We start from the raw sequence: 24184 nt of genomic DNA on the forward strand, positions 1-24184 counted from the left end.
GCTTCTGGGCTAAATATATAGAGCTGACTAAACTGTACTGCCGAGTAGCCAGACCTGTTTATTGAGGGGAGATGATAACACAGGCACCTGTAGCTATGCAATTAATGTTGCTGTTGTTTAGTCACTAAGTCATGTCTGACTCTTTTGTGACACCTTGGACTGTAGCCTGCCAGGCTCCTCTGTTCATGGAATTTCCCACGCAAGAATACTGGAGTGTGTTGCCATTTCCTTCTCCATGAGACCTTCTCCATGAGACCTTCTCAACCCAGGGATCAAACCCAGGTATCTTGCATTGGCAGTTGGATTCTTTACCACTGAGCCACCAGGGAAGCCCATGCAATTAATAGTATTGGAAAAAACAGAATTATCAAATCTAGGCAAACAGACTAACACAGACTGGGCACCAACGGTGTGGCAGGCACTTAACATAAATTATTTTATTTAATCCTCAAACCAAATGATGAAACTGAGGCTCTAAGAAAGTAAGCATTTTGGCTCAGACCACCCGGCTCATGAGTGGCAGTCCTACAATTCCAACCAGGCAGGTGGGTCTGGCTCGGAAGACTGAGTTTAGTTTTGCCTGGGTGCCTCTCGCTTCCACAAAGCCAATCATGTAAAATGTAGGCAGTTCCACAAGAACAGCGCACATGAATAGAGATAAACAACACAGGACCAGAATTCTGAGGAGGCCTTTTGTGCGGCAGAGGCGAGACACAACCTATCAGTCATCAGAACTGGTTAAAAAATGTACGTGGAGCAGACCCTCTGAATAGGCACTATTGAAGCCCTCTCAAGATAAACAATGCTGACGTGCATACAGCAGAATCCCATTGCTTTTCTGAGATCACAGTGTGAAAAGGAGCCAAGCAGGTGGACCCTTGGATGTGTGCCAAGTCCCTTCCAGACGAGAAAGAAAAGACAAATAGAAAAGGCAAATTCTTTCACTTCAGAACTTTAAACAAAGAGCGGAGATTCACTGACTCAGGTCAGCTCCTCTGATGAACCAAAAAGAGTCATCCTTGATTAACATTCTTTTGCATCATCAAAAGGAGATAGGTCAAGATAAGGTAATGAGAAGGTAATCAATGGACCATACGTTGTTAAAGGGGTCATTTTCCCTTGGAAAGGGGGGCAGCTTTCTCCCCTGAGGGACCATACTATAGCTAGAAGATTCTGCCATCCCATAATTCTTAATAAAAAGCTTAATCTCACTGCAGTGACCTTTAAATCACCATGATTTTCTTTCACAACATGGAGGGACAACAAAATAAAGTCATCACTCCTTTCTCTTTTTTGAGCTAAATTGCTTTTTTCCTTGATTAGTGATGAATTACCAATTGTTTCATCTCTGCCTGGGGAGACTGAGGTAAAGAGCCTTCTGACTGCACATTAGAAGCCCTTGGGAGCTTTTACCTAATAATGGTGCCTGGCCCTGCAACAGACCAAGTGATTCCAAATCCCTGAGAAGCGTGAACCCAGGAACCTGGATTTTTTAATTCGCTCCCTAGGTGATACTAACATGCAAGAGGGTAGAGAACGCTCGATAATGCCAAGCACCCAGGCTTTGTCATGAGAACTGGGTCAGTGGTTTGGAATTTGAATTCTGGCTTCAACATCCACTATCTGTGTAACAATGTTCAGAATCTGACTTTTCTAAGAGGCAGCTTCCTTACCAATAAAGTAAAGGTTTCCAGGGTCAAATGACACGGAATATGCAGAAGACTTTCATAAGCTGTGAAAACACTAAAACTAGGAAGGATTGTCGTTATCAAGTTTATCATATAAATAATGTATGTTTTACAGATAAATACACTCTATGACACCTTTAAATCCTACAAGACTTGAGAAGGCCCTCTTGGGTTTGCCAATATGGATGTATGAATAAAAATGAACAAGATTTCCTTGAACTTTTAGTGGCAGGAAGCTTCAGAGGCTATTTCTCTGGAAGATAGAAAGGGCCATTTCCCTGAAGCTTGTGAGTGGCTGGTTTATCCTCAGGCTCACACTACCAAGGAGATTATCCTCCTGCAGAGAGCATGTCCGGTTGGGTCGCAGCAACCAGCCCGTGTGCCACAGCTGAGGCACCTGTACTTGCCGCAAGCTCAGGATTGAGGATACTTTATTCCTGAAGAGTCACTTATTGATCACTGGGTAGGAAGAGAAAGCAGATGCTTTATCTAAACTACCTCTGATCAACTGATTTGACAGGTGCTGAAGATTAAGTGACAGGCAGGGGTTTGCATGAAATTAGAGAAACAAAATAAGTTATATATTACTGAATGATCAGCCGGAGTCTCCTAAGAGGAGTTTAAAAAAATCAAAGATAGACTCAGTCCATGAGGCATGGACTCGTGGACTTCTCCTTTCAGGAGAAGTATTGAAATGTAGTAATCAACCAGGTCAGATGATAGTTTGGAATAAGAAAAGATATAAGAAGCTTGTTTGCTGTCTGACACAAAGACACTGTATGGTATTTGGACAGTAATAACCAACATTCAGGTGGCTGTATGTGCTTTATAAAGTGAGGGACTTGGAGGCCCGGAGATGGTATTACAAGCTTGCAAGTGCCAGCAGGAGAGCCCCAGGCCTGCCAGCTCTCCTGTTCTAGGTACCGTGTTATTTCACAGAATGGAAGAGAGAGAAGGCAACAAAGGGAGGTATATTCAAGTGACCCTCATTCCCCAGACTATCATTTATTACACAATTTTGCATACCATCTCAAGGTGCCTTAATAGAAAATTGATTAAGTAAACTGTCATGCATCTCTAAAATAGAATACCAAGGAGCCAATGTGAAAAATGTTAGAGAAAATGTTCTTGACATGGGAAATGTTGACAATATATTAGGTTTTAAAAAGCAAGCAATGTTTTATGTGAGACCTTTCTATAAAAAATGAAGTAAATATATAATATGCCTATGACATATATTTACTGGATACCTGCCACAATTCTAGATACTGATAGAATAATTGTGGAAAACAAGAGCCTCTGATTCATGGAACTTAAAATTCTAGGGACAGGATATAGGAAATAAAGAAAAAAATAACCATGTAAATATATAGTATGTCATATGATAAGTGCTACGGAGAAAAATAAAGCACAGTAGGAGAATAGGGATGACCAGAGAAGGAACTTCCCTGCATAAAGGAAGGCCTCACTGTCAACTGTCAGGAAGAAAGACACACTTGCTGATCAGGGGGTGATGACATGGCTGGTAGAGAGAAGTCTTTGACAGGCAGTAGAGTGCTTGGTGTATTCCAGGGACAGCAAAGAGTGGCAGGACAGACTAAGCAAAAAGAAAGTGACAGATGAGGACTCAGCAAGGTTGGAAGAGATCATGCCAGGACATGTGGTATTCAGATATCCTTCATAGATAATTATTTAGGGTACTCCCAGAGCAAGGGGGCTCAGACAGTAAAGAATCTGCCGAGAATGCAGAAGACCCAGTTTCACTTCCTGGGTCTGGAAGATCCCCTGGAGAAGGGAATGGCAACCCACTCCAGTATTCTTGCCTGGAGAATTCTATGGACAGAGGAGCCTGGTGGGCTACAGTCCATGGGGTCACAAAGAGTTGGACATAACTGAGCGGCTAACACTTTTCTAGAGTGAGATGGGCAGTCAAGGGAGGGTTTGGAGTAGACACATGACTTATACTATAGCAAACATGAAAAAGAGATGTTCAAGGTAATGATTTCTTGTGGCAAATTCAATGTTTTTCATGTTATTATTTTCAATGTTTTTTTTTTTTTTTAATCTCAGCAAACATACACCAAAGACTCATACCTACTCCTTCACCACAACATTCTCCTCCCATTCCACCTCTTTCCAAGTAGAATCTATTTACAGTAAAATCACACGATGGCATCAAAACAATCTGTTAACTTAAGATTTTTTTTTAAAAAGTTTTTTAGCATTAGACACTTGTTTATTTATTCACTATGCATTGTGTACCCATTATACACAAATAAGATATTTCTATTGTAATTACATCATAATGGTCAGGATAAACAACTTCTAAACAACAAATGTTACATCTCATTAAGAGACTTAGAGTTGAGGATATAAAAAGAAAGAAAGGAGAAGCGAGTCACTCACCAAAGGAGAACAAATTCAGGCAATTTGGCATCACATATAGAATTTTAATGAAATTATGCCTTTTGAGATTATGCCTTACAAATAGCTGTGAAAAGAAGAGAAGCGAAAAGCAAAGGAGAAAAGGAAAGATATAAGCCTCTGAATGCAAATTTCGGAAGAATAGCAAGAAGAGATAAGAAAGCCTTCCTCAGCAATCAATGCAAAGAAATAGAGGAAAACAACAGAATGGGAAAGACTAGGGATCTCTTCAAGAAAATTAGATACACCAAGGGAACATCTCATGCAAAGATGGGCTCGATAAAGGACATAAATGGTAGGGACCTAACAGAAGCAGAAGATATTAAGAAGAGGTGGCAAGAATACACAGAAGAACTGTACAAAAAAGGTCTTCACAACCCAGATAATCACGATGGTGTGATCACTAACCTAGAGCCAGACATCCTGGAATGTGAAGTCAAGTGGGCCTTAGAAAGCATCACTACGAACAAAGCTAGTGGAGGTGATAGAATTCTAGTTGAGCTATTTCAAATCCTGAAAGATGATGCTGTGAAAGTGCTGCACTCAATATGCCAGCAAATGTGGAAAACTCAGCAGTGGCCACAGGACTGGAAAAGGTCAGTTTTCATTCCAATCCCAAAGAAAGGCAATGACAACGAATGCTCAAACTACCGCACAATTGCACTCATCTCACACGCCAGTAAAGTAATGCTCAAAATTCTCCAAGCCAGGCTTCAGCAATACATGAACCGTGAACTTCCTGATGTTCAAGCTGGTTTTCGAAAAGGCAGAGGAACCAGAGATCAAATTGCCAACATCCGCTGGATCATGGAAAAAGCAAGAGAGTTCCAGAAAAACATCTATTTCTGCTTTATTGACTATGCCAAAGCCTTTGACTGTGTGGATCACAATCAACTGTGGAAAATTCTGAAAGAGATGGGAATACCAGACCACCTGACCTGCCTCTTGAGAAACTTGCATGCAGGTCAGGAAGCAACAGTTAGAACTGGACATGGGACAACAGACTGGTTCCAAATAGGAAAAGGAGTACATCAAGGCTGTATATTGTCACCCTGCTTATTTAGCTTATATGCAGAGTACCTGATGAGAAACGCTGGGCTGGAAGAAGCACAAGCTGGAATCAAGATTGCCGGGAGAAATATCAATAACCTCAGATATACAGATGACACCACCTTTATGGCAGAAAGTGAAGAGGAACTCAAAAGCCTCTTGATGAAAGTGAAAATGGAGAGTGAAAAAGTTGGCTTAAAGCTCAACATTCAGAAAATGAAGATCATAGCAACTGGTCCCATCACTTCATGGGAAATAGATGGGGAAACAGTGGAAACAGTGTCAGACTTTATTTTTTTAGGGCTCCAAAATACTGCAGATGGTGACTGCAGCCATGAAATTAAAAGACGCTTGCTCCTTGGAAGAAAAGTTATGACCAACCTAGATAGCATATTGAAAAGCAGAGACATTACTTTGCCAACAAAGGTCCGTTTAGTCAAGGCTATGGTTTTTCCAGTGGTCATGTATGGATGTGAGAGTTGGACTGTGAGGAAAACTGAGTGCCGAAGAATTGATGCTTTTGGACTGTGGTGTTGGAGAAGATTCTTGAGAGTCCCTTGGACTGCAAGGAGATCCAACCAGTCCATTCTAAAGGAGTTCAACCCTGGGTGTTCTTTGGAAGGACTGATGCTGAAGCTGAAACTCCAGTACTTTGGCCACTTCATGCGAAGAGTTGACTCATTGGAAAAGACTCTGATGCTGGGAGGGATTGGGGGCAGGAGGAGAAGGGGACGCCAGAGGATGAGATGGCTGGATGGCATCACCGACTCAATGGACATGACTTTGGGTGAACTCCGGGAGTTGTCGATGGACAGGGGGCTGGGGTGCTGCGATTCATGGGGTCGCAAAGAGTCAGACATGACTGAGCGACTGAACTGAACTGAACTGATGCCTTTTGATATTACATAGGTAGTAGTTTAGAGTATATATCAGCTGCTAAATCCAAATGCAAGGCAAAAAATCATGTATATCTGTTGTTTTTGTCCTTCAAGATTTCTTTCTTCCACTTAAGAAACAATTGTTTTATTTGCAAAGTTTTAATGTTAGTCACTCAGTCGTGTCCAACTCTTTGAGACCACATGGACTGTAACCTGCCAGGCCCCTCAGTCTCCGGAACTCTCCAAGCAAGAATACTGGAGTGAGAAGTCATTCCCTTCTCCAGGGGATCTTTCCAACCCAGGGGTCAAATCAGGGTCTCCTGCATTGAAGGCGGATTCTTTACTGTCTGAGCCACATAAATTTCTTTCTCGTGTGAATGTCAGCATCAGCCAATCAAAGGAAAAGGAAGAAACCCTTAGTGGCAACTGAGCAATATTAAATGTCCTTTTTCAAAACAAAGTAAAATTTAGAAGCCAGTGAATTTCAGCAAGACTAGAAGGGTGGTATGCACATCCCATCACCTCTGGAATTTCTAATCACTTTCATTGACTCCCAACCCACCAAAAAATTCTGCACACTAGAATTTTCCCAGCAGAAGCAGGAAGGTTATGACTGATATTTTCAGAACTTGGGGCTCAACAAACAAGAGAATTTTAGTCCAGAAGAAGCTTTGGAATTCACATCTCATCAGTTGTCACTAATGGAGGAAAAATACCAAGGAAATAAGATCTACAAGGGTCAGATGACAGAGACAGGAAGAGAGAGAACTGGGAGCCCATGCGTCCTCCAGGCTTTGAATATATTTACATTTTATCTTTCCCAGGGTGACTATGTAACCCAACAGCCAAACTCAAGCATAATTTAAGATTCGTTTCTCATATATTTATAGTCTCTCTTTCACTCATTACCCTTCCCATCACTCTCAATCTTTCTCTTGCTCTCTCCCGTCTAAAAAATCTTTTTTTTTTTTTTCCCATCAAGCATATAATACAGACTATTAAAAGAGCAGTCTTGTAAAGTACACCCCTAAGGAGATTAGCATATTTCTCAAAGATGAAAAAGTTTAAGCTAAGTGAAATAAGATTAACCAGAAAGAATATTTTCAGGGGGGAAAAAAAATGCTTCCTACACTGCCTATTTTCACCAGTGAAGTCAGAGTAAAGACAAAGTCCCTCAAATGAATTATCTGTAAGAAATTACAACTGGTTTTTCAACTCAAAAATAATTTTCTTTTTAAAAAAGCATATTCTGGATCTCCTGATAATCATAATCTAGTCAAGTACTGCTGTGCAAATTCAGAGCCAGCATTTTTATTGGGACCCAGTATAATACTCATTGTCTTGGGCAAATGAAAAAAGAACAAAAGTAAAGTCAGCATATATTCAAGATAAGTAAAAGCCACATTATGTCTGAGAATCCTCTATGAATAAAGTTTGGAAAGGAAAGAAGGAAGAAGTAAGGCAACACACAACAGGTATTATTCAGGAAAAAAAAAAAAAAAAACACTTCAATGGTCAGCACTACACTCAAATTTTCTCAGCAATTTCATTTTCAGTAAAACCACATCATCTGTCATATTACACTTGTGTACTTAATTTGAATTTTATTCACTTTATGGATTGTTTGTATTTAATTTGTAAATTTGCTTTAGCTTTATCTTTGTATGGAAGCTACAAACATGAGGTGTTTATAAGCAGTTTAACGTTTAAGTGAATTTATATAACAATGTAATAAACATAAGTCAACACAGGCAAGAGTCTATAAAATTTTATTCCTTTGCAAAGGAGTCTAGTTTCTCCAAAGAAGACATACAGAAGGCCAACATACATATGAAAAGATGCTCAACATCGCTCAATATTCAGTTCAGTTCAGTCGCTCAGTCGTGTCCAACTCTTTGCGACCCCATGAATTGCAGCATGCCAGGCCTCCCTGTCCATCACCAACTCCTGGAGTTCACTCAGACTCACGTCCATCGAGTCAGTGATGCCATCCAGCCATCTCATCCTCTGTCGTCCCCTTCTCCTCTTGCCCCCAATCCCTCCCAGCATCAGAATCTTTTCCAATGAGTCAACTCTTTGCATGAGGTGGCCAAAGTACTGGAGTTTCAGCATCATTCCTTCCAAAGAAATCCCAGGGCTGATCTCCTTTAGAATGGACTGGTTGGATCTCCTTGCAGTCCAAGGGACTCTCAAGAGTCTTCTCCAACACCACAGTTCAAAAGCATCAAATTCTTCGGCGCTCACCTTTCTTCACAGTCCAACTCTCACATCCATACATGACCACTGGAAAAACCATAGTCTTGACTAGACGGACCTTTGTTGGCAAAGTAATGTCTCTGCTTTTGAATATGCTATCTAGGTTGGTCATAACTTTCCTTCCAAGGAGCAAGCGTCTTTTAATTTCATGGCTTCAGTCACCATCTCAATATTACAGAAATGCAAATCAAAACTACAGTGAAGTATCATCTCACACCAGTCAGAATAGCCATCATTAAATAATCTACAAACAATAAATGCTGGAGAGGATGTGGAGAAGAGGGAACCCTCTTGCACAATTGGTGAGAAGTTGATACAGCCACTGTGGAGAACAGTGTGGGGATTACTTAAAAAAAAACTAGGAATAGAACTACCATATAACCCAAAAATCCCACTACTGGGCATATACCCTGAGGAAATTATAATTGAAAGAGATGCGTGTACCTCAGTGTTTGTTGCAGCACCTTTTACAGTAGCTAGGACATGGAAGCAACCTAGTTGTCCACTGACAGATGAATGGATACAGAGATGACGGGCGTGCCATAGCGCAGGCGCATGGCCGAAAGGAGCCACCCCACGTCCAAAGTCAGGGGCAGCGGCCGAGAGTACCAGACTGTGACGGTGCAGGAATGGCCGAGAGGAGCTACCCCGGGTCCGAGGTCAGGGGGGCGGCCGAGAGGAGATACCCAGCGACCGAGGTCAGGGGCAGCGGCCGGGAGGAGCTACCCCACGCCCCCACGCCCGAGGCCAGGGGTGGCGGCAGGAAGGAGCAACCCACGCCGGAGGTCAGGGGCGGCAGGAGATAAGTTACCCCGCTTCCGAGGTCAGGGGAGGCGGCCAGGAGGAGCAACCCACGCCCGAGGGCAGGGGCAGCCACGAGAGGAGTTACCCTGGCCATGGCTGCATGGGCGCAGGAGGGCCTAGAGGAGCTATCCCACACTGAAGGTCAGGAAGGGTGGCGGTGAGGAGATACCCCTCGTCCAAGGTAAGGAGCAATGGCTGCGCTTTGCTGGAGCAGCCATGAAGCAATACCCCATGCCCAAGGTAAGAGAAACCCAAGTAAGATGGTAGGTGTTGCAAGAGGGTATCAGAGGACAAACACACTGAAACCATACTCACAGAAAACTAGTCAATCTAATCACACTAGGACCACAGCCTTGTCTAACTCAATGAAACTAAGCCATGCCCGTGGGGCAACCCAAGACGGGCGGGTCATAGTGGAGAGATCTGACATAATGTGGTCCACTGGAGAAAGGAATGGCAAACCACTTCAGTATTCTTGCCTTGAGAACCCCATGAACAGTATGAAAAGGCAAAATGATAGGATACTGAAAGAGAAACTCCCCAGCTCAGTAGGTGCCCAATATGCTACTGGAGATCAGTGGAGAAATAACTCCAGAAAGAATGAAGGGATGGAGCCAAAGCAAAAACAATACCCAGCTGTGGATGTGACTGGTGATAGAAGCAAGGTCCAATGCTGTAAAAAGCAATATTGCATAGGAACCTGGAATGTCAGGTCCATGAATCAAGGCAAATTGGAAGTGGTCAAACAAGAGATGGCAAGAGTGAATGTCGACATTCTAGGAATCAGCAAACAATGGACTATTACTCAGCTATAAAAAAGAAGGCATCTGAGTCAGTCTTCATGAGGCGGATGAACCTAGAGCCTATTGTACAGATTGAAATAAGTCAGAAAGACAAATATTGTATGCTAATGCACGCATATATAATCTAGAAAGATGGTACTGATGCACCTATCTGCAGGGCAGCAGTGGAGATGCAGACATAGAGAACAGATTTGCGGACACAGTGTGGGAAGGAGAGGGCGGGACAAATTGAGAGAGCAGCATGGTAATATACACATTACCATATGTAAAATAGACCGCCAGTGGGAAATTGCTGTGTGACACAGGGAGCTCAACCCAGTGCTCTGTTACAATGTAGAGAGGTGGGATGGGGTAGGAGATGGGATGGAGGTTCAATTGAGGGGGCCATATATACCTGTGGCTGATTCATGTTGATGTATGACAAATACCAGCACAAATTTATCTTCCAATACTTTTTTTAAAGGAGTCTATATATTGATTTCCCTGGTGGCTCAGATGGTAAAGCATCTGCCTACAATGTGGGAGACCCGGGTTCAATCCCTGGGTTGGGAAGATCTCCTGGAGAAGGAAAGGGCAACCCACTCCAGTATTCTTGCTTGGAAAATCCCATGGACAGAGAAACCTGGTGAGCTACAGTCCATGGGGTCACAAAGAGTCAGAGATGACTGAGCGACTTCACTTCATATATTGCTCAGTTTTGAGAAACACTGAGCTAAAATAACATCTACCCTGAATATCACTATAGCAGTCTGAATAACAGCCACCCATATATGTCCTCAGCCCAACTCTGGAACCTGTGAAGATGTAACTTTCTATGACAAAAAGGGCTTTGCGGGTATGATTAAGTTAAAAATCTTGTGACAAGATTCTGGATTAACCATGTGGGCCTGATGTAATTATTAACGTCCTTATAAGAAAAGACAAGAGATCAGAATGAGAAATAGGAGATTAAAGACAGAAACAAGAGGTTGGAGTAATACAAGGAAGGGGTCACAAGCTAAGAAATTAGGTGGCTTCTGTGAGCTAAAAGAGAAAGAAACAGAGTCTCTCCTGAAGCCTCTAGAAGGAGCACAACCCTGCCAAGGCCTTGATTTAGGACTTCTGACCTCTGGAACTCTGAAAGTAAATCTGTATTGTTTTAAAACATGACATTTGTGGCAATTTGCTACAGCAGCAATAGGAAAAAAATTCACTGATTAATCCATTTGCAGAGAATGATATTAAGACCAATACAATATGTGCCACTGCATTAACCAGGAAGCCAATGCACCACCCTAGCAAGGAGGCTCTAGGACCCTCAAATAGAGTCAGATATCAGTGGAAGAGTCAAGAGGGAAACAGAGAACTGCAAATGGGCTTCCCTGGTGGCTCATCAATAAAGGATCCGCCTGCAATGCAGGAGACCCAGGAGACTTGGGTTGGATCCAAGGGTCGGAAAGATTCCCTGGAGGAGGACATGGCAGCCCACTCCAGTATTCTTGCCTGGAGAATCCAGGGACAGAGGAGCCTGGTGGGCCACAGTCCAGAGGGTCACTAAGAGTCAGACACGATGGAAGCGACTGAGCACACACGCATGCAGATGAGGCCAGGCAGGGTGCCCCCACCAATGGGAAGGCCCTGAGTTGGAAATGGAACAGTACACAGCTGTAATACTAGGTTTCTTATTAGCCAGTGGTGCTGGTAGGAAAGGATAAGAAGCTGGGAGCCACAGGACAGCTACCCAGAGAAGAATGTGGCTGGACAGGGGAGACAGTACTGGAGACTGACTACGTGGCCACCTTTGCAGTTTTGCTTTAGATCTGATCCTTGCCTCTGAATCTTTAAATCTGCATGCAAAGTGTTTTCCCAGCATTTGCATTCCCAGAGGAAGGGAAATTCCCCCAAAGATCTGCTCTAGAGAAGAAGGCAGATGCTGACAGCACTCAAAAGTCAAGGCAAATCAGAGTTCGCCCCTGCTGAAACTGACCCAGGCTGTAAGGTAGGGCCACTATGAGGCAGGGCTGAGTGCAAGGAGACCAACAGAGAAAGCACTTCTCTCCTTGCCCCTGACTGACAGACTGGGGGAGGAAATCAAGTTAAAGGGCAAACACAGCTTAGATGATGATGCAGAAAGCAGTAGAAATGGAATATCAAGCAGCACTATTTTCTTATTTTATCCTCTAAGGAACTAGGAGAAGCAATTATTCTCTAAGGGGCTTGAATGATGCAAGTGAAAACCAAGCAAGATGTCACAGTGGCTGACAGGGAGGACAAGGGCAGCAGAGAAAGAAGGGTTTACTAAGTATAAGCTAAATGCTGTCTAGTAAGAAGTAATGGTATGTATTCTTTCTGCCCCTGGATTCTCTTTCCCATACTCTGGTCATTTTCACTTCTTCCTGGGCCCCTGACTCCTTCACTTCCTCTCCCCCCCGCCCCACCACCCCTCTGTGGTAGGATTAAGTTGTTTCCAATTATCAGTCCTCTGATTCTCTGAGATTTAATCTCTTTCTGAGCACAGGCAGGCCAAGGCACACTAGTTCATTGCAGGGAAGTCCATCACAGCTCTATTGGTTTGAATGATAACAGGGTTAATGATGTTCGGTGTTGTCACTCAATACTTTCTCACTGCACCTCACATTGGTATTTGAACAGGAACCCATTAGAGGGCCTTTCAGTACCATTTTATTAGGACTATCACTTAATAATCCAAGATCAATTTACTACCTAAAAAGACAAGGATTCTAATTCTGTTTTAGAGCTTAAATTAATCTCACATCAGAAGCCTGTTTGAAGTAATGGAAAATCTAGCGATACTATAACCATCTTTTCACCACATAGAATATTTAGAATACAAATGTTGCACAGGGGATTCTAAACCTATCCTTAAGCTTCTTTCCACTCTTTAAAATACAATATCTGATTCTTAAATATTTATTTAAATTAATTTCTTATCTTCATCATAATTTTTCTCATTTCAAGAACAAGTTCCTTAAATTTTAGCTACACAGAATCCATAATAAATTTACATTTGACTAGAATAATGTTCATATCATAATATTTAAGGAAAAAGAAGACTGTTAAGATTAAAACAGCAGAATAGGTAAAACAGTTAGGAAATATCATTTTTTTATAGAGTGTTGGCATTGATTTCAGTTCAGTTCAGTCGCTCAGTCATGTCTGACTCTTTGCAACCCCATGAACCGCAGCACGCGAGGCCTCCCTGTCCATTACCAACTCCTGGAGTTCACCCAAACTCATGTCCATTGAGTTGGTTATACCATCTAACCATCTCATCCTATGCCATCCCCTTCTCCTCCTGCTTTCAATCTTTCCCAACATCAGGATCTTTGCAAATGAGTCAGCTATTTGCATCAGGTGGCCAAAATATTGGAGTTTCACCTTCAACATCAGTCCTTCCAATTAACACCCAGGACTGATCTCCTTTAGGATGGACTGGTTGGATCGCCTTGTAGTCCAAGGGACTCTCAAGAGTCTTCTCCAACACCACAGTTCAAAATCATTAACTCTTCTGTGCTCAGCTTTCTTTTTAGCTTCAGCAATACATAAACCATGAAATTCCAGACGTTTAAGCTGGTTTTAGAAAAGACAGAGAAACCAGAGATCAAATTGCCAACATCTGCTGAATCATAGAAAAAGCAAGAGAATTCCAGATAAGTATTTATTTCTGCTTTATTGACTATGCCAAAGCCTTTGACTGTGTGGATCACAATAAATGGTGGAAAATTCTGAAAGAGATGGAAATACCAGACCACCTGACCTGCCTCTTGAGAAACCTGTATTCAGGTCAGGAAGCAACAGTTAGAACTGGACGTGGAACAACAGACTGGTTCCAAATAGGAAAAAGAGAACGTCTGCCGGGAGCCAGCGTAAGGAACTCCGCCCTTGGCAAAGGTCATGAGGAAGGAGTCTCGACATACACAAAGGCGGGATAGAGCCTCAGGAGTCCCCCTGGAAATTCTCGAGCATCTACGCCCAAAACCAGAGTCTGCCTACTTTACTACTTTGTGCTCTCACTTACACCTCTGACTTTACGGGGGGCTGTCCCCCACCACCTCTCTCGGAGAAGGAGTTAACTTAGAGCTCCAGTTGATAAAAATTCCTGGGCGTGACAGGAGTGTTTCAACCTACAAACTCCTCTGAAGGTTCTCTAGCCTGCCTGACAGGCTTGTCCGTCCACATGTGATTGTTCACAGCCTCCCAACCGTGAGAGGCACGAGATGCTTTAAACCTTCTAAAAACAGATTCTTTTGAGAAGTTAGGAAATTATTAGTGTAGTATAGTGGGCTGATTAGAAATTGTATTGGTGAAGGGTTTTTCATTTGTTGAGCCAATGTTTGCTGCTAAGTTTCCACATCCCCTGCCCTTATACACATTAATGAATATAACTAGCACATAGAAGAAATAAGTATCAACCTTGATATTAATCACGTTGGACCTTAGGCTAAGTAAATTCTTTCCTTAATTAAAACCCACTACACCCTCACCCTATAGGAATGTAACTTTATCTGGTGCCTTCGGAAGGTGGCGTCTGTTTTAAGAATAATTACTCCTGGAGAAATAAGTGTTCTGGTTGACTGACCGCTGTCACAAGGACAGGGTAGTAAATTGTTAGCAGGCCCCCTGGCCAGAAGATGATGTAACACCCCTAAGACCTTTGTATACATTTGTATGAAGCACCTGATTTAGATAAAAGTCAGGACTGCTGACCCCACGTGACTTTTGTAATACATCTCTGTGTATAAAAGCGGACCCTGGAAAATAAAGAATGGGATCAGTTCCTTGAAAGACTGGTCTCCTTATGTCATTCTTTCTTTCACCTTCTGGCTGAATTCCCATCTGGAGCGCGGAGGCCCACCAAGCCTACTAATTTTGCCTGGGCTTCCAAGATCTGACCCAGGAGGCCTTAGGTGGTAACAAGAAGTTTTTACCACCCTCGTCGGCTACAGGCATCTTCCTGTTCTCCCGAGGGTGGTAAAAACTTCTTGTCTTGAAGTTTTATTGCTTTTCTGCATAAACCAAGTTATTCAGCCTCTTTTCTCCACTGAATTTCCCTGCTGAGCTATCCTCACTTAACCACTCTATAAGCCTCTAGTTAGTATTTAATCTAGCAGTTGTTTCCTGATTGAAGCTGACACTGTCTCTCCTTCGAGTTTCCCTGGATGCACCGGGGCTGGACCCCAGCATACGTCAAGGCTGTATATTGTCACCCTGCTTATTTAACATCTATGCAGAGTACATCATGAGAAATGCTGGGCGGGATGAAGCACAAGCTGGAATCAAGATTGCCAGGAGAAATATTGATAACCTGATATATGCAGATGACACTACTCTTATGGCAGAAAGTGAAGAAGAACTAAAGAGCCTCTTGATGAAAGTGAAAGAGGAGAATGAAAAAGTTGGCTTAAAGCTCAACATTCAGAAAACTAAGACCATGGCATCCGGTCACATCACTTCATGGCAAATAGATGGGGAACAGTGAAAACAGTGGCTGACTTTATTTTGGGGGGCTCCAAAATCACTGCAGATGGTGACTGCAGCCATGAAATTAAAAGACACTTACTCCTTGGAAGGAAAGTTATGACCAACCTAGATATCATATTAAAAAGCAGAGATATTACTTTGTCAGCAAAGGTCCATCTAGTCAAGGCTATGGCATTTATTTAGATTATACCAATTACAAGATACAGCTCATCTACTTAAAGAATTAAATAGATCATTTGAAGTGGAGCAGACCTACAGTTCAGTTCAGTCGCTCAGTCGTGTCTGACTCATTGTGACACCATGTACTGCAGCACACCAGGCCTCCCTGTCCATCAGCAACTCCCAGAGTTTTCTCAAACTCACGTCCATTGAGTCAGTGATGCCATCCAGCCATCTTATCCTCTGTTGTCCCCTTCTCCTCTCGCCTTCAATCTTTCCCAGCATCAGGGTCTTTTAAATGAGTCAGTTCTTTGCATCAGGTGGCCAAAGTATGGGAGTTTCAGCTTCAGTATCAGTCCTTCCAATGAATATTCAGGACTGATTTCCTTTAGGACTGCTTGGAACTCCTTGCAGTCCAAGGGACTCTCAACAGTCTTCTCCAACACCACAGTGCAAAAGCATCAATTCTTTGGTGCTCAGCTTTCTTCACAGTCCAACTCTCACATCCATACATGACTACTGGAAAAACCAAAGCTTTGACTAGACGGACCTTTGTTGGCAAAGTAATGTCTCTGCTTTTTAATATGCTGTCTAAGTTGGTCATAAATTTTCTTCCAAGGAACAAGTGTCTTTTAATTTCATGGCTTCAGTCACCATCTGCAGTGATTTTAGAGTGCCCCAAATATAAAGTCTGTCACTGTTTCCACTGTTTCCCCATCTATTTGCCATGAGGTGATGGGACCAGATGCCATGATCTTAGTTTTCTGAATGTTGAATTTTAAGCCAACTTTTTTACTCTCTTATTTCACTTTCATCAAGAGGCTCCTTAGTTCTACTTCATTTTCTGCCATAAGGGAGGTGTCATCTGCATATCTGAGGTTATTGATATTTCTCCTGGCAATCTTGATTCTAGCTTGTGCTTCAACCAGCCCAGCGTTTCTCATGATGTACTCTGCATAATTTAAATAAGCAGGGTGACAATATACAGCCTTGATGTACTCCTTTTCCTATTTGGAACCAGTCTGTAGTTAGAACCATGTCCAGTTCTAACTGTTGCTTCGTGACTTGCAAACAGATTTCTCAGGAGGCGGGTCAGTGGTCTGGTATTCCCATCTCTTTCATAACTTTCCACAGTTTGTGGTGATCCACACAGTTAAAGGCTTTGGCACAGTCAATAAAGCAGAAGTAGATATTTTTCTGGAAACCTCTTGCTTTTTTGATGATCCTGTGAATGTTGGCAATTTGATCTCTGGTTCCTCTGCCTTTGCTAAATCCAGCTTGAACATCTGGAAGTTCACAATCCACATACTGTTGAAGCCTGGATTGGAGAATTTTGAGCATTACTTCGCTAGCTGTGAAATGAGTGCAATTGTGTGGTAGTTTGAACATTCTTTGGCATTGTCTTCCTGTGGGATTGGAATGAAAATTGACCTTTTCCAGTCCTGTGGCCACTGCTGAGTTTTCCAAATTTGCTGGCATATTGAGTGCAGCACTTTCACAGCATCATCTTTCAGGATTTGGAATAGCTCAACTGGAATTCCATCACCTCCACTAGCTTTGTTCGTAGTGATGCTTCCGAAGGCCCACCTGACTTCACATTCCAGGATGTCTGGGTCTAGGTGAGTGATCACACCATCATGATTGTCTGGGTCGTGAAGGTATTTTTGTACAGTTCTTCTGTGTATTCTTGCCACCTCTTCTTAATATCTTCTGCTTATGTTAAGTTCATACCATTTCTGTCCTTTATTGTGCCCATCTTTGCATGAAATGTTCCCTTGGTATCTCTAATTTTCTTGAAGAGATCTCTAGACTTTCCCATTCTATTGTTTTCTCTATTTCTTTGCATTGATCACTGAGGAAGACTTTCTTATATCTCCTTGCTATTCTTTGGAACTCTGCATTCAAATGAGTATATCTTTCCTTTTATCCTTTGCCTTTCACTTGTCTTCTAGTCACAGCTATTTTTTTTTTTTTTTTTTTTGGTAAGGGCTTATCAGACAACCATTTTGCCTTTTGCATTTCTTTTCCTTGGGGATGTTCTTGATCCCCGACTCCTGTACAATGCCACAAACCTCTGTCCATAGTTCTTCAGGCACTCTGTCTATCAGATCTAATCCCTTGAATCTATTTCTCATTTCCACTGTATAATCATAAGGGATTTGATTTAGGTCATACCTGAATGGTCTAGTTGTTTTCCTACTTTCTTCAATTTAAGTCTGAACTTGGCAATAAGGAGTTCGTGGTCTGAGCCACAGTCAGCTCTCAGTCTTGTTTTTTCTGACTGTATAGAACTTCTCCTTCTTTGGCTCCAAAAATTATAATCAATCTGATTTCAATGTTGACCATCTGGTGATGTCCATGTGTAGAGTCTTCTCTTGTGTTGTTGGAAGAGGGTGTTTGCTGTGACCAGTGTGTTCTCTTGGCAAAACTCTATTAGCCTTTGCCCAGCTTCATTCTGTATTCCAAGACCAAATTTGCCTGTTACTCCAGGTGTTTCTTGACTTCCTACTTTTGCATTCCAGTCCCCTATAATGCAGAGAAGGTGATGGCACCCCACTCCAGTACTCTTGCCTGGAAAATCCCATGGACGGAGGAGCCTGGTAGGCTGCAGTCCATGGGGTTGCTATGAGTTGGACAAGACTGAGTGACTTCACTTTCACTTTTCACTGTCATGCATTGGAGAAGGAAATGGCAACCCACTCCAGTGTTCTTGCGTGGAGAACACTGGGCAACATTCTCTTGTCCCTGGAGAATCCCAGGGACAGAGGAGCCTGGTGGGCTGCCGTCTAGAGGGTTGCACAGAGTCAGACATGACTGAAGCAAGTTAGCTGCAGTAGCAGCAGCCCCTATAAAGAAAAGGACATCTTTTGGGGGTGTTAGTTCTAGAAGGTCTTGTAGGTCTTCATAGAACTGTTCAACTTCAGTTTCTTCAGCATTACTGGTGGGGCATAGACTTGGATTACTGTGATATTGAATGGTTTGCCCTGGAAATGAACAGAGATCATTCTGTCATTTTTTAGATTGCATCCAAGTACTGCATTTCAGACTCTTCTGTTGACTATGATGGCTATTCCATTTCTTCCCTTCTAAGACCTACAGTGAGTTATGTCAATTGTCCAAACATGAGTAAGTCTCTTCCACAATAATTCCAACTATTGGCTGCCCAGACTTTCTGGAGCACAGAAATGGAAAATACTCATCTTTAACAGCATGATTTTCCTCATTCTAAGATGGCAATCTACCTTGGTGTCTCTTCTTTTCACCCTTGGGTCACACCTCAGCCCTCTGCAGCATACCCATAAGTCTTTCCCACATCAAGACACCCCACAGTGATCTCTTTTGACCCTTGCATGCACAATCTTGTTTTTAGTGTCTCCCCATTCTTGTCCTGGTACCCTGGTCATTCCAGTTGGTTACTGCTAATCCTGTCATAGAATGTGAAAAGCTGACTCTTTGGAAAAGATCCTGATATGGGACAGATTGAGGGCAAGAGGAAAAGGGGGCAACAGAGGATGAGATGATGAGATGGCATCACTAACTCAATGGACATGAGTTTGAGCACACTCAGGGAGATATTGAAGGACAGGGAAGCGTGGTATCCTGCAGTTCATGGGGTTGCAAAGAGTCAGACACGACTGAGTAACTAAACAACAATCCTGTCATCTGGAGTCCACAGCCCAAACCGGCATTCCAGCAGAGGTTTGGCCTTCTCCTTGGAGCTCTTGGTTAAGCATCAGAACTTCAATAAAAAAGGGATACAATTACATTCAGTAGATGCATTCTGCAAATCAGTTTTGCCATTGAGAATGTCCTGACTTCCAAGGAGTCCAAAATAAGGGATTTTTTTTTTTCCTCTGTTGTTTCTCTCTCAAGAGTCCAAATTATCTATTCAAGGCGTCCTGAGCTGTGAAAGTCAAAAGAAAACAAAACTAAAGTTGCCTATGAATCACCCCCAGGAATATAGAGCTAAATAGCCACATATCATCAGGTGCTGCTGCTGTTGTTTGAGTCGCTAAGTCATGTCTGACTCTTTTGCGACCGTGTGGACTGCAGCCCCATCAGGCTGTTCCGTCCGAGGGATTTCCCAGGCAAGAACACTGGAGTGGATTGCCATTCCTTCTCCAGGGGATCTTCTCAACCCAGGGCTGGAACCCAAATCTCCTGCATTGGCAGGCAGATTCTTTACCACTGAGCCATCGGGGAGGCCCTTTGATCAGGTGTACTGTTTGCTCAATTTAAAACTACTGAAAAGCAAACTGAAAAAGGAATTGGAAAAACGAGCTGGAAAAGTTTCCAGGCCTAATGAAGTTTCTTTCATGGTCTCCTATCTGAGGAGAAACTGAAAATAGAATCATCCTTGTGAAGTACAGAAAAGATTATTTTAATAGTCCCTACTTTTGAAACAAAGCCCTAAATTTACCAGCAAGATCTTTACTAGGCCAGGTTTCAAAACTATTTCCTTAATACTCTTTTAATGCTCAGGACTTACTAGGGGAAGCAGTGCATTTTGATGGTGGAACGGCAGCAGAGAGAGAGAGAAGAGGTCCCTCGACATTCGGGGGAGGCCCAATAAGCCGGCAGTCCTAACGGTGGGCAGAGGCAAGACCCAAGCTCACTCTGGGGACCTTGGGCAGTAGTTTGGCTGCTACCTCGGCCCCCAGGCGAACAATTCACCACTGCTCTCAAGCTGCATTTTGTAATGAGATGAAAGAGATTTTACCCCCTTAGAAGCTGGGTGTTTTGGTTTCACACCTTCTCGTTTGGGTGTTCTTTGTTTGGCCATCAACAAGGACTGATTGAAAAGAAAAACTCACAGAGATTTCAATTACTGTTAATGTCGCCTAAGTGTTTTCACTGTCACAGTCTAGGGCTTTAGCTTTTTAATAAGTTTTCCGTAATTATTACAAGTTTTTGGTTTAATTCCAGCTGAGGATTTAATGGGACTCATTCTGACAAGATATAGGATATTGTCCCAATAGATGTTCGTTTGGAAATGGGCCACTTGCAATTTCGAGTGTGCAGAGCTGTGCAAGATTAAAAGCACTGGCAGTATAATTTCCACCTTGTGTCCCAGACTCTGTGGATTTGTAGCTCATCCAGGCTGTCCATCTGGGGAGCAAACAGCATGTACTCCTTGATGAGAAACTCTGGCCAACCGACCAGCTGTGAAAAAATAGATTACTCTTGTCATTTTTTTCACTTCTAGGTAATTTGCTGGGAGTAAAAATATAATTTCTTAGAAGGTGTGCAGTTAAAGTCAAATCCTACGGATGCGTGTGATTTGTATTTAAAATTTCACTACACTTTTATTTGTTAAATTTAATTTTCAACAATATCCTGGTTGTGATAATATTTCCTCATTCATAGAAGATGGAAAGGTTGGCTTCTGGTATTTGTGCACTAGGCAAGCACAGGAAGTGGAGCTTGGAGGAGAAATAACGAAGAAGAAGGACGCGGCTCGCAGGCTGAGCTGAGCACAGGGGAATGTACTGTTGCTCTTATCACAGATAAAGGAGATAATGTGATGGAATTAAATAACTGTTGGAAAAACAGTTTCTTCCTATTGACCTCAAAAAGCTAAAATTATAAATGCATCTTTTTAAACCTCTTACATATAACTTCATTTTTGTGAGAATTCAGAAAGTCACATTAAATGGATAATAAAGGTAATTCTGGATCAGTTGAACTGAGGAGCTGAGAGAGTGACTATTAATAATAGTCTGAATTGTGATGGAATATGTAATGTCTAGAGGTGTACTGTGTTCACCATGCTACATGTGTTCAGCCAGCCAAAGGGAATGGAAGGACATATGCCAAGGAGAATTAAACTGTTTTGTTTGCATCCAGTAGAGAGTTAACATTATAACTGGAAGAGTAAAGAATTTGCAATAATACTTCTGCACTCTCTCTTTCTCTTTAGTCACTCAGTCGCGTCCTACTCTTTGGACTGCAGCCCACCAGGCTCCTCTGTCCATGGGGATTCTCCAGGCAAGAATACTGGAGTGGGTTGCCATTCCCTTCTCCGGGGATCTTCCCAACTCAGGGACTGAACTAAGGTCTCCTGCATTGCAGACGGATTCTTTATCACTGAGCCACCAGGAATGGATATACTTCTGTACAGTGAATTACAAAATATGTAGACATAAACGAGTATTTCATGGTAACTTCCTATCTGGAGTTAAAGCATTACAGTGCTGTGCCTCGTATAATCTTTTGTTCTGTCCCAGAAATTCTTTAAGAATAAAAAGAATTCCAAACAGGTGTTGGGTTGGTATTTTAAAACTTAATATATTAATGTTACATATTATTTTATTGGGTTTTGACATTGGCTATAGTTTATTGTACATTGGTATACACTTACACACATACACACACACACACATGCACAGACATAGGACTTATATTCAGTCTTTTCTTTTTCTACAATTAAATAAAGGAACCATTTTTTACAATTAAATAAAGTAGTGATTGTTACATTTCAATAAAAAGAAGCCAACAAACCAATAAAAATAAGAGGCAAAGATTCAACAGAACCTCCACAAAGAAGATACACTAATAGGTAATGAGAAGCTCAACCTCACGAGTTATTAGGGCAATGAAAACTAAAACTATATTGAGATACCACTTCACATCCATTAGACTGACTTAAATTTAAAAGCCTGACATTACCAAGTGCTGATGAGGATACAGAGCAATAGGAATTCTCAACAGTGCTATTGGGAATGCAAAATGGTTCAATCTCTTTGGAAAATAGATTGTCTGTTTCTTATAAAGCTTAATTTCTATATGAGCCACCCATTCTACTCCTAGATATTTATTCAAGAAAAATTAAAAGAGATGTCCACACAAAGACTTGAATGAATGTTTATAACAGCTCTACTCATGATAGTCAAAACCTGGAAACAACCCAAATGTCCATCACCAGATGAATGGCTACTTAAACTGAGGTGTACTCAAACAATAGAATATTATTCAGAAACAAAGAAGGAACAAACTACTGATGTACATAATGACACAGATGACTCGCAAAACCTTTATGCTGAGCCACAGACTCCAGACAGCAAAGGAAACACATGAAAGAAATTAAATCAACTATATAGTCATAATACTAGGTGTGATAAAGCTGAATTTTCACATTAAAAGAGAGACAGACTGTCCTTTTAGGGTAAAAAGCCAAATCCAACTGTACTCATTCAACCAAAATAAAACAGTTAGTGTTGAAAACCCCTTTATGTTAGAGCAATGTAAGCAAACAACAGCAGTGGCAGAAATATAAGTATTAAAGGACAGTAATTTAATATAGAGGATAAACTGTAGCTATCAAAGGTACAGCTAATGAAGGGATTCAACAGTTATAAAGCTATCAACATAAAAAAAAGCATCTAGAAAAAATATCAAAAATATGACAAATGAAGCGGAGTTTGATAAACAAGACTAATAGTGGAAACCTTTAACAGTTAAACATATCTGATAAAAAAAAAAAACAATCATGAATACAGAGGAATTGAATGAAACAATAAATAAATTGGTTTGTATGCATTTCTCAACGGAACATTGTCATTTCACTAAAATGTAAACTTTACAAAGCAAAACATATATATAGATATAGATATAGATATAGATATAGATTTATCTGTGCTGGTCACTACTATATTTCCAGACCAAGAAAAGAGCCTGTAATGAAGTTGAGTTTCATAAATATTTGATGAATAAATATCTGCATTCACAAAATTTGATGCCACTTGATTAATAAAATCTTTAAGAACAACAACAACAATAAAAAATTTGGCCACGTTGCATGAGCATGTGGGATCTTAGTTCCCTGATCCGGGATCGAACCTGTGCCCCCTGCAGTGGAAACGCAAATTCTTAACCATTGGATCACCAGGGAAGTCCCTTATAAAATATTTTTAATGGATGTTTTAAAATTAGAATTTGTGCAAGCTACCTTCTCTGACCAAAACCAAATACTACTGGAAATACATTATGAAGGAGAGATTAAAGTAATATTCATCATGTGGAAATTAAGATGCACACACCTATATATAACTCTTAAGTCTAAAAAGAAATCAAAAGTAAGATAAAAATTATCTAGAAAGCAATGAAAAAGAGAACTCTTTATACTCCAAATCTATTAGACACAGAAAAATGTATGCAAGCAACATAAAATGCCTTTATTTGAAGGTATGAAATAACATCATAGCAAAAAAATCATAAAGGAAATCAAATTTACAATTAAAATGATATTGAAAAGTTACCAGGACTAGACAGGTTCACAGCTAAGCATAACTAGATATAGAAGAATTTATTCCAGGGTGGTAGAAACCATTACAGATCATAGGATAAAGACTATTTCTCAAAAGAATGTTTCCTCAGTTCATGTTATCAAATAACTGAGTGCAATTCTAAATAGAAAACTGCAAACCAATATAACACATAAGTAAAGGCGAAAATGTAAAAGAACATATTAGCAACTGAATTCAACACTGGAACCTAAGGCTAACAATAATATGTAAGCCACTAAGGTATATACTAGGAATGCAACAGTGGATGAATATTAAAAAAATCTGTAACTATAATTCATTACACCATTAAATTAAAGGGGGAAAACACCATGATCATACCAATATTTACTAAAAGA

General features: G+C 41.4%; 1 long non-coding RNA gene across 3 annotated transcripts in view; it reads right to left on the reverse strand.

The window, feature by feature from the left end:
• Nucleotides 1-24184, reverse strand: part of LOC139178610 (uncharacterized) — a 389375-nt gene that overhangs the window by 159192 nt on the left and 205999 nt on the right. The window contains exon 7 of one of the 3 annotated variants that reach the window (XR_011563001.1): nucleotides 20426-20706. The exons of the other annotated variants lie outside the window; for them this stretch is intronic. This is a non-coding gene — a long non-coding RNA (uncharacterized lncRNA). Of the gene's footprint in view, nucleotides 1-20425; nucleotides 20707-24184 lie in introns of those variants that run through there. 3 annotated transcript variants of the gene reach the window in all.

The sequence above is a fragment of the Bos indicus genome, chromosome 22 (genome assembly GCF_029378745.1).
Source record: "Bos indicus isolate NIAB-ARS_2022 breed Sahiwal x Tharparkar chromosome 22, NIAB-ARS_B.indTharparkar_mat_pri_1.0, whole genome shotgun sequence".
NCBI lineage: Eukaryota > Metazoa > Chordata > Mammalia > Artiodactyla > Bovidae > Bos > Bos indicus.